We start from the raw sequence: 11401 nt of genomic DNA on the forward strand, positions 1-11401 counted from the left end.
AGGAGGGAGCAGGCTGGAAGGAATGACTCTCCTGATTCCTTTGTTTACCCATGGGTACCAACCCTGTTTTCCTTCTACTCCCCAACTGCCTCGTCCACCCTCATCCTCCACTTGGACCCCTTACCCTCAGATAGCACCCAAACTTGCAGGACACTGCGTTCTGGAGCTTCCCAGTCCAACCCAACCCCTTCAAAATGTAGGTGAACTCTATTCTCAACCCTCAGTGCTCTACCAGGAGCTCAGGAGACCCTGCTTGGTAATTCGCACAAAGGGATCCCTGGCATCTGGACTTACTGAGCTCCTTCTCATAGATCAGTTTTGCATTTCGGTAAATGCCTTCAAAGTCCAATGAAGGACAGCAGTGTTATTTTGCTGTGAACCTTGGGTAAGTAGCTCTGTATCCCTAAATGTGGAGCTGGTGGCCTTTGCTCCCTGGCTCTCTGCAGGAGTCAAAAAGAGCAGATACGATGGTGGATTCTAAAGTGTAAGGGAAAAGTCAGAATCCAAGTCTAAAGCAAAGGACCCCAGGGATCTAGGGGGCCCCTCCTCCCCACCCCGGGTGAACCCTTCCATGGAAGGCAACTGTTCCAAACTCCCTGACCCGAGCCTTTGGCCTTGTGAGGTCTCCTCCATCGCGCTGAGGAATATGAGCTCCAAATCTTACAGAGGATCAGAACAAGAAAGGCTTTCGGGGACCATGCTGCCCGAACCCCTTATCTTATAGATGAGAGACCTGAGAAGGGGTCTCTGAGCTTGACTAGTCCTTTTCTTTTTCACTCAGCTCCAACCCTTCCCTTTGGCCATCTACTTATCCATCCAACTTTTTTTTTCTTTTTTCTTTTCTTTTTTTTTTTTTTTTTTTTTTGAGTCAGAGTCTTGCTCCGTCACCGGGCTGGAGTGCAGTGGCACGATCTCAGCTCACTGCAACTTCCACCTCTGGGGTTCAAGTGATTCTCCCGCCTCAGCCTCCTGAGTAGCTGGGACTACAGGCATGTGCCACCATGCCCAGCTAATCTGTGTGTGTGTGTGTGTGTGTGTGTGTGTGTGTATGTGTATGTGTGTATGTGTGTGTGTATGTGTATGTGTGTATGTGTGTGTGTATGTGTATACCTGTGTGTGTGTGTATATGTGTGTACGTGTGTATGTGTGTGTGTTTAGTAGAGACAGGGTTTTACCATGCAAGCCAGGCTGGTCATGAACCCTCGATCTCAGGTGATCCGTCAGCTTCTGCCTCCCAAAGTGCTGGGATTACAGGCGTGAGCCACAGTGCCCAGCCTATCCAAGTGATGCCTTTTTAATTCAGCCATCCCTTACTGAGTACCTACCAGATGCCAGGCACTGTGTCAGGCACTGAGAACACAAAACTACTCACACACCTCTAACTAAGAGCTCCCCATCACAGGAGGTAGACAGAAATAGAGAAACAGTTCTGATCAAATGAGAGCAATAGTGATCCTGGAAGCTTTGGAAGCCTGATAAGGTATAGAAAGAGGTGACCGATGCTCCAGCCAAGGCTGGAACGGGCAGGGGATGATTTTCCAACAGACTGGAAGGCTGCTCCCACCCTGGACAAACTAGCACAGTAGCAGAAATGGAGACAATCACTGGCAGCCACAGCAACTAGCTCAGCAGGCTGAGGGACAGAGTTCTCGGGGAGAAGTCAGGGCCCTTTCACTACAGCTTGGACTTGATGCTGCAGGGGATTGGCAGCACTGGGAAGAATTTGACCGGAAGGATAACCTGATCAGGCTGCTTTTCCCAACACTCCCACCCTCACTGTGCCTACGTGCGCCAGGGCAACCGGACTCCCACTGTCTACGCAATCATGGCCCTGAGTGGCCGTGCACCCTGCATTTTCCACCTTACTTTGGAAAGTTCAGCGGGTAAAGGGAAGCCACGTTTATGTAACAGGAAGCCTGATTTCCAGGACGTGTAATACAATCAAAGCTCTATTTGTGGAACAATTCTATGGGCTCTGATTTCCTTAGAAACTCAGATGAAACCTTCGCCAATGGACAATGGAATGGTTCAGCTTTTCTCTGTCACTGTTCCTGTTCTGACCCTCCCTTGGAATTTTCCTCTGCTTCTTTCTCTTCTAAAGGCCAGCGGCTGAGAATGTGTAACCTGTACCCCCTAATCTGGGCTTCTAGAAGAACCCCCCCCCCATCAAGCACAAGACTGGACAGCTGACCTGAGACTCAGCCAACAGCAGGCTCCTATTCCCCATCCTCTGGCCCTGGGGCCCAGCAATGGAGATGCTTGGTTCCTACAATTTCCCCAAAAGCAGTAAGAAGGCTGGATTTATCTAAGCTTTCTGCTGTTGCTAACGCCCCGTGAGATTCTGAGCATGTCTTTCAACCACCCTGGGCCTTGGTTCCGACATCCATGAAAAGGGATTATTAACACATACTCTGCCTGCCTCATAGGGCTCATCATTAAATCAGAAAATATATGAAATTTTAATATAATAGTTATATTCATACTATAATTTGAATCTTATATGATTCATATTTAATATAATAAATGTGAATATTCATTTATGATATTTAGTTGTTTTTTAAATTGAGGTAAAATGTGTATAATATACCCTTAGCCATTTGAAAGCAAATGTCTGGTGGTATTTAGTACATTTACAATGTGTAATCACTACTTCTATCTAGCTGCAAAGTATTTTCATCAACTCCAAACATAAGCCTATCCCCATTAACCAGTCACTCCTCTTTCTCCCCCACCCACCATATCTCTCCCTCCCCCAACCCTAACAACCAACAGTTGGCTTTTTGTCTTATGGACTCACAAATAATGGCTATTTTATCTAAATGGAATCATATGACATGTGACTTTTCATGTCATTACCACTGGCAATGTACAAAGGCTCCAGTTTCTCCACATCCTCACCAACACTTGTTAGTGTTCGCCTTTTTCATCATAGCTATTCTAGTGGGTGTGAAGTGTTACCTCGGTGTGGTTTTGATTTGTATTTTTCTAATAACTAATAACGTTGAACATCATTTCAACTGCTTATCATGCATTTATATATCTTTTCTGGTGAAATATCTATTCACACACTTTGTGCATTTGAATTGGCTTTTTGTGGTTGAGTTGCAAGAGTTCTCTATGTATTCAGGATATTGACCCTTATTAAGTTTATGATTTGTAAATATTTTCTCCCATTCTGTGGGTTGACTTTTTAAACAAATTATTTATAATACTAGTTGGAAATAATGAAAAAACAGTGTGTAGTAGTAGCTTTCGTATTGCCTTACATGCTATTCATTATTTATTTATTTAGGACACTAGCTATGTTCCAGCAACTGTGCCAAGAGCTTTACATGCCCTTCCTTCCTCCTTCCTTCCTCCCTCCCTTCCTTCCTTCCTTCCTTCCCTCCCTCCCTCCCTCCTTCCTTCCTTCCTTCCTCCCTCCCTTCCTTCTTCCTTCCTCCCTCCCTCCTTCCTTCCTTCCTTCCTTTCTTCTTTCCTCCCTCCCTTCCTTCTCTCCTTCCTTCCCTCCCTCCATTCCTTCTTCCTTCCTCCTTCTCTCCCTCCCTCCCTTCTTCCTTCCTTCCTTTCTTCCCTTCCTTCCTTCCTTCCCTCCTTCCTTCTCTCCCTCCCTCCCTCCTTCCTTCCCTCTCTCCCTCCCTCCCTCCCTCCTTCCTTCCCTCTCTCCCTCCCTCCCTTCCTCCCTCCTTCCTTCCTTTCTTCCTTCCTGCCTGCCTTCCTTCCCTCCCTTTCTCCTTCCTTTATTCCTCCCTTCCTTCCCTCCCTCCATCCCTCCTTCACTCCCTCCCTTGCTCCCTCCCTCCTTCCTTCCTTCCTTCCCTCTTTCCTTCCTTCCTTCTTTTCATCCTCCCTCCCTCCGTCCCTCCCAATCTCCCTCCTTCTCTCTCTCTCTCTCTCTCTCTCTCTCTCTCTCTCTCTCTTGCCTTTCTGTCTTCCTTTTTCTTTTTTTGAGACAGCTTCTCACTTTGTCATCCAGGCTGGAGTGCAGTGGTGTGATCATGGCTCACTGCAGCCTCAGCCTTCTGGGCTCAAGTGATCCTCCTGCTTCAGCCTCCCAAAACATTTACATACATTTTATAATTTATTCTGGAGATCAGTCATTTTTACTTCAAAGATGAGGAAACAAAGGAGCAGAAGGGCTTTGCATGTGTTTTTCAGCCTGCCTGGACACACTTCTCTGACCTCTTCACTTGGCTAACTACTGCTGTCTTCCCGTCTTGTGCAGCCCTTCTGTCTTCTTCCCTCAGCCTGAGCTTCCTCTAGCAGCAAGAGGTGTCTTCTGAGTCCCTGAGGCACCCCGCCCCCTTCCTATCACGCTTGTTCATTTAATTATAGTCTTCGCCCACTAAGCACCTACCAACCGTCCCACTCCCTGACTGCCAGGACCACGGGCTTCTCTCTGTGTTCCCACGTGTAGTGCACAGTGGATGCTGAATCAGGTGTATCTCCTTGATAGAGGTGCTCACTACTGTTAAAGTGGGGATTGGGAAATGTTTCAGTGTGGAGAGTAATGGTTACGGAATAACAAGCCAATAAATATATCCAAAAAATAGATCGCCCTCTATGATTGCACCTAGGGTAAAATGCACCTGCCTATATGAGGAGGGGGAAGAAGGAACCACCTACTGGGTTCTGACCTCTCCCTCCCTCCGTCTTTGTCCTCCCCTCCACTTCCCTCCTCTTCTCTCCTTGTCTCTCCTCTTCTCTTTTCTCTCCTTCTCTCTCTTTCTCTCTTTGTTTCTTTCTCTTTCTCTCTCTTTCTTTTTTCACACAGAAAGTGGAATGGCCTTGTATTTCGGTAAGAGATTCCTGTTAGAACTTCTGGAGATTTGGGGCTCTTTGGGGACACCCAGGTGGCTAGCAGTGAAGCATCACAGACTGGCCCTCCTTTGAACAATAGAGCTGGCCGCCCTCAGAGCGAGCGATCCGGTGCCTACTTCCCACCTGGGGGCATTGAACCTAAGGGTGCAGCTGACACCTGAACTTAAACTTGGGTTTTCGTTTTTCTTTTTCTTCCTTTTTTTTTTTTTTTTTTTGTGACAGGGTCTCACTCTGTCACCCAGGCTGGAGTGCAGGGGCTCAATCTCGGCTCACTGCAGCTTCCGCCTCCTGGGTTCAAGTGATTCTCCTGCCTCAGCTCCCGGGTAGCTGGGATTACAGGCATGCACCACCATGCCCAGCTAATTTTTGTATTTTCAGTAGAGACAGGGTTTCATCATGTTAGCCAGGCTGGTCTCGAACTCCTGACCTCAAATGATCCACCTGCCTTGGCCTCCCAAAGTGCTGGAATTACAGGCATGAGTGACCACGCCCGGCCAGGCCTTTCTATTATAAATTGATTCAGTCCAAACCAGTTCAATTCCTCACACACGCTATGTGCCTGAACCAGGCTCTCCCCTCACCTCTGCGGATCCAGGGTGGTCCCGGTTTTGTGGGATTTCCAGGCCACCTGGGGAGACACATGGCCCCTCCCTTAATCCCAATATGAGTCAGACTGGAGAGTATGGGAGTAGAGGTTGGAAGCTGCCCCTGGGGTCCCTAGTCCCAAGTCTCTGGGTGGTCTCAGGACAGATCTTTCACTGCCGGAGCCCGTGTTGGCTTCGTTGCTCCTCGTGGGGTGTGGCTCAGCTGAGAGCAAGAATGCGACTACTTTTTAAATGTGTAAGTTATTTAAATACACACCCTAAGGTTTTTCTTAGTAATGGCTCTTAAAATTTCCCTGTCAGCCTCACTCTACACCCTTTGGTGGCCCCCAGTTTTCTTGGGATAAAGCCCATTTTTCCTAGAAGACCCAAAAAGACCTGGATCCTGCACCCTGCTCCCATCTCTTGCCACTGCTTCCCTTGTCCTGAAGGTCACTGGAATGATATCATCTGCCTCGTGACTGTGCCCTACTCTCTCACACACTGGGACTTCACAGTGCTCTTCCTTCTGCCTGGCACACCCCTTTCCCTCTTTCTTGCTTGGCTAACCCTTATCCTTCATATCTCAGCTGAATGGCCTCTTTCTCCTGGAAGTCCTCCATGACTTCCCTAGGCAAGCTCAGGTCCTGGGTTCTATTTGGTCACTTGTCACACTGTTTTCTGGTGGCGGGTTTGGCCATCTCCACTGGGAGAATGCAAGGCTTTTGCCAGGGCAGTAACACCCTTCGACAGCCGACACAGTGCTGAGACCAGTGAACTCGGGTGGAATGAATAGATGTGATCACTGTCCCCAGGTTCTTGAGAGGTATTTGAATCCTCAGGTAAGGGCCAAACCAACTGTCATCTACCCCAGTTGCTGCAGCCAAGGCTGAGGCACTCATGTGCAGGGAGGGGGTTGCTGGTTGCAGGAGGCAGGTCCCCTTCTTAGCTGACAGCTCTCCAGCCTCCCGTTCACTGTTCTTGAGCCAATGGGCTCTTGTCCATCCAGTCCATTCACACAGGCCAGAGTTGAGATCACCGGAATGCTGCTGCATCCACCAGGCCCAGCTCGGGAAGCACGTGGCCTATTTCCTCCTCTGCCTCTTCTGCTGGGGGACTGAAATGCTTGGCAACCTCTGTGGCATCCCATTATCCTGGATTGCCAAGTCCGGTCACATGTGAGCTTCAGAAAGAAGGAGAAGATGCCAGCTATACCTCTGTCCTCCGCTTGCGCTGGAGTTCCCCTATGCCACTGGAAGACACCTAGGCCTTGAGATCCTGCAGACGTGGCCCTGCTCGGAGCCCTGCCACACACTGGCTGTGTGAACGTGGGCAACGACTGAGCCTTCTGAGTCTTGTTCTTTTCATCTGTCATCTCATGAACAATATCACTGCTGCCACGGCCACCTCTGACATTCAGTGCTCGCCGTGGACCAAGCACCGGATTTGCATCCGTTCTTCGCTTCAACCTCACAACAACCCTCTGAGTTCCATGGTGTTCCTATTTCCATCGCTGAAGGGAAGGAACAGATATCCACGGAGAGCCTACTATGCACTAAGGCAAGGTACTGAGAACCTCACGCGCTGGCACAGGGCAGATCAGACAGGAGATTGCAACGGGCCGGAACCCTGGGAGAAGACCAAATGGCATCGTGTGGAGGATGATCTCACAGATCATAGGGATGGACTGAAGCTTGGGGGTTGGTGAGAGAAAGTGGACTCAAGGTGAGTCCCCGTGGCTTAAGCAACTGAGCAATGACGGAGTCTGGCTGGACTGAGATGGGGAGGGTCTGGGGGTGTCTTGGCACACACCCTTCTCCTTGTGCAATGCCGAACGCCTGGTGCTGTAGTCTTGCTCCATCATGGCCTCATTGTAGGATGAGGCCAGCAGTGTTCTTAGTTGCCATGGAGATAGAGGTGGTACCTAGAAGCCCCCAGCTCAGTGCTTGGTGGAGCCGGTGTTCACTGGCTATTTACAGCTCCTGTGGCTCGAGCATCCCATCTGGTCCAGGCACGTGCCAGGCTCTGAGGACATCATGCCAAATACAAACTGGGTCCTGGTCTTCAAGGACCCCAGGCTAAGGTTAGAGATGAATGAGTACAGAGATGACTCTAGCCATGTGATGAGGAAGTTTGGGAGCTTTTAGAAGGCCTCTGTGCTCCTATGGGGAAATCAGGGAAGGCTTCCTGGCGGAAATAACATCAAATCTCAGATCGTAAGGTTGGCCAAGCCACGGAGAATAAGAAGGGCACTTTAGGAAATGCTGATAGTAGACACTGAGTCCTAGAGGTGAAGTGCAACGTGAGCTCTCAGGGACTGTCACATTGCCGATGAGGCCTGTGGAAGGTGGTGAGGAAGAAGATTGGCTGGGACCAGCTCCTGGCTCTCTTTGGAATTTGGTTTTTACTATTTCCTCAGTATTAGCCAAGAAAGTGATGTCTATCAAGATAAGCAAATTCTTGCATATCTACTAAGCATACACACATTGCTTATAATGAACCCTTTAAATATCCCTTGTATAATTTTCCTTGTTTTGTAGCTAAGAATATGAAGTCTAAGAAAAGATACCAGGACTGACCAGTGAGCTGCAAAGCCTGTATGTTTGCGACCAAGTCACTGTCCTTTAATACATGTACCGAAGACAGATAAATTCCACTGAAATGTAAGCTTCAAGAGGGCAGAATTTTTGTCTGCTTTCTCATTGCCATATCACCAACCCTAAAATAGAACCTAGTATACACTCAATAAATATTTGTTGAATGAATGAAATGCTTTGAGAAGAAATCCCTTATCATCTTTTAAACATGTTTTTGTATTTGACAAAATTATGTGTATATTTATATACTTTTATTATATTTCTACAGAAATCTATGTATATACTTTTACTGTATTTATATAAAAACATATTAACATATATAATGTATAATTAACATATGCATTACCTCATATCTTTTTGTGTGTGGTGAGAAAAATTAAATTCTCTTAGCAATTTTCAACAATACAATACAATGTTATTAACTATAGTCAGCATATTGTTCAATAGATCTTGTATCTAACTCATTTCTTCTATTCAACTAAAATTTTGTACTATTATAATGGACCGAGCATAGAAAGTCAACATCAAGACAAAAGTATGGCAAATTGCAGGGTCTTTATTGCCAGTGGCCACGGAGGACTTGCATCTCTCCAACCCGTGGCCCCGAAAGGAGGATGTCAAGACCTTTTATACCCATAAAACCACCTCGGGAGTGAGGGTGAGGGGCAGGGGTTGGGGTGAGGGGCTTCAGATGTTCTGAGGGCTACTGGATTCTGTAAATCACCTTCTGGGTGGAGATGAGGGTGAGGGGCTCTGGGTATTCTGAGGGCCAGGGGACTTTGGATATTCAGATTGCTACTTAAGTGGTTCACAAGAGTCAAGGTTAGCATTTGTTTACACATTGTCTGGGTAGGGTGGAAATTACAGTCCTTAATTACTTATCACATTTGGGTCGTAGAGTGCAGTTTCGAGGTATGGTTGAGGTATGCAGTTTTATGGGGCCTTTTACCATGTCACGGTATCTTTTGACCAACGCCTCTATTCAACCTCACCCTTAGTTTCTGACAACCATTCTAGTCACTGCCTCTATGACTTCAACTTTTTTAGATTCTGCATATGAGTGAGATCACTTGGTATTTGTTTTCCTCTGGTTGGCTTATTTCACTTACCGTAATATCCTCTAGGGTTTATCCATATTGTCATAAGTTACATGACTGCCTTCTTTTTAAAGGCTGACTGGTATTCCATTTTGAATATGTACCATATTTTCGATGCACGTTCACCCACCAGTGGACACTTCGGTTGATTCCATATCTTGGCTTCTGTGAATAGTGCCGAAATAGATATGGAGGTACAGATATCTCTGTGGGATCCTGCAATATATTCATTGCTTTTGGATATATATGCAGTAGTGGTATTGCTGGATCATATGGTAGTTCTGTTTTTGATTTTTTGAGGAACTGTCTTACTATTTTCCATAACGGCTGTCCTAATTCACATTCCCACTAGGAGTATGCAACTCTTGGTCTTTGTCTTGATGGAGAAGCCGGTAAAAGTTTCAGCAGATGAACCACACAGTCACGCAGTAAGTTAAACGAGGGGCCCCAGTGTTTGCTCCCTTGTAACGAGGTATGGCTTTACCCTTGCCCTGGCTTCCTAGTGCAAAGAGAGTCTTTCCTCATCACTGACATTGGGCTTAGCTATATTTTCTAGATATCCATTGCTATGTAACAAACTACTCCAAACCTTAGGAGCTCAAAAAAAGAACAAACCAAGTCAAACTAAAAAACTAATTTACCCAGCTCACAAATTTGCCATTAGGATAGGTCTTGGTGGGCGTGATTCACCTCTGTTCCACATGATAGCAGTCAGAGCGGCTTAACAGAGACTGGAGAATACTCTTCCAACATGACACCTCGCGTGGTTGGTGAGTTGGTATTGGCCTTGATTCCTGTCGATAAGGCCCTCTCCATGGGGCTGCTGGAGCTTCCTTACACTGTCATGGCCATATCTCAAGAGTAAGTGTCCCCAGAAACAGAAGGTAGAAGCTTCCTGACTCTTAAGGCCTGAACCCATAACTGACATAGGCTTCTTTGCCATTTTGTATTTATTGAAGCAGTCAAAGGAGCTTGTGCAGATTCAAGGGAATCTGAAGGCACACTCTCGATGGGAGAAATGTCAGAGAACTGGTGGTTATCTTTCACGTCTCATCATGGGATTTTCTTCAGCTCATCTGATTTTAGAAGACGTAACACAAAGGTTTAAATGTGCTTTAGCAGTGGGACTTGTTTCCTTGTGCTGCTGACTCCTGTGGATGTTCTGGGCCAAGAGTGATGAGTAGACAAGATGTGGATGCCCCTGCAGGCTGAAGGTAAGTGTAAGTGAGCTAACCCCTGGAGCACAGCCTTCTCGGGTCACTAGTCTCAGTTTGTTACACAGTATTACCATGGCAAATAGCTGACAGATACAATCAGATTTGGTTTTTAGATAGATTCATCTGTACACCGTGTAGAGAATGGATTGGAACATGGTAAGATAAGTAGCAGAAAAGGGAATCTGTAGTTAGTAGGTCCTTGATATAGTCTCACTGGACAATAATAATCTAAACTAGAGCTGAGGGAAGGGGGTTGGGGAGAAGACTGGGTTTGAGCAAAAGAGATTACAGAAGGAGAACAGACAGAGTTTGGTGATAGGACAGCCGTGGAGAATGAGAGGGGGGGGGCACCCAGGATAGTGAGCTGGCCTCTGCCTGGCATACTGGGGGGCCAGTGTTCCCGTAACAGAGGCCCATGGAGCAAGGGCAAGGGAGCAGGGAAAATGAGGATGGTGGCGTGGGCCTGTGGCTGCTGAGGGCTTTCAGACATTTAAGGGACGCTGTTCAGAAGATTACAGATGTGGGGACTCGAGTAAGGAAAGAGAGGAAAGTGGGGAGCTGTGGCACCCATGGCCAGGAGGTGCGTGGTGTGACTGTGGGTTGTAGAAGTGGACCAAGGATGGAGTCTTGGGGCGTGCAGGGTGGCGGCTGGGAACCTGCAAAGTGCTTGAGAAGGAATCAGATAAGCAAAAGGCAAACGAGGACAGAGGCATGTCCTGGAAGTCATTGGAGGGCACCTGGCCATTCCCCCATTTTCTCTTTTTGGTAAACTCCTATTGTACCCTCAGCACCCAGGTTGGTGTGACCACACTGTCGTCTCTGAGCTGCGTGAGCACTCACACTGTTACCTGCAACACTCTTCCTCCTGGGGCTGCTCAGTGCTCCTGGCCAAAATAAGCTTCTGGCATCTCCTGGTATTCCCTGGACAGGGCTGGCTCCTTGGTGACAAACCCGCTGACTGGGGCCACCTCTGAGGTGCCTCTGGAGCAAAGCTGAAAGTCCCCGACCCTCCAACCTTGAGGGGGATGCAGTGTGAGTAGTCATTAGCCAGGGCTCACAGCACTTCGGGCACATTTTCTTGAGGAGCT

Source organism: Saimiri boliviensis, chromosome 15 (assembly GCF_048565385.1).
Source record: "Saimiri boliviensis isolate mSaiBol1 chromosome 15, mSaiBol1.pri, whole genome shotgun sequence".
NCBI lineage: Eukaryota > Metazoa > Chordata > Mammalia > Primates > Cebidae > Saimiri > Saimiri boliviensis.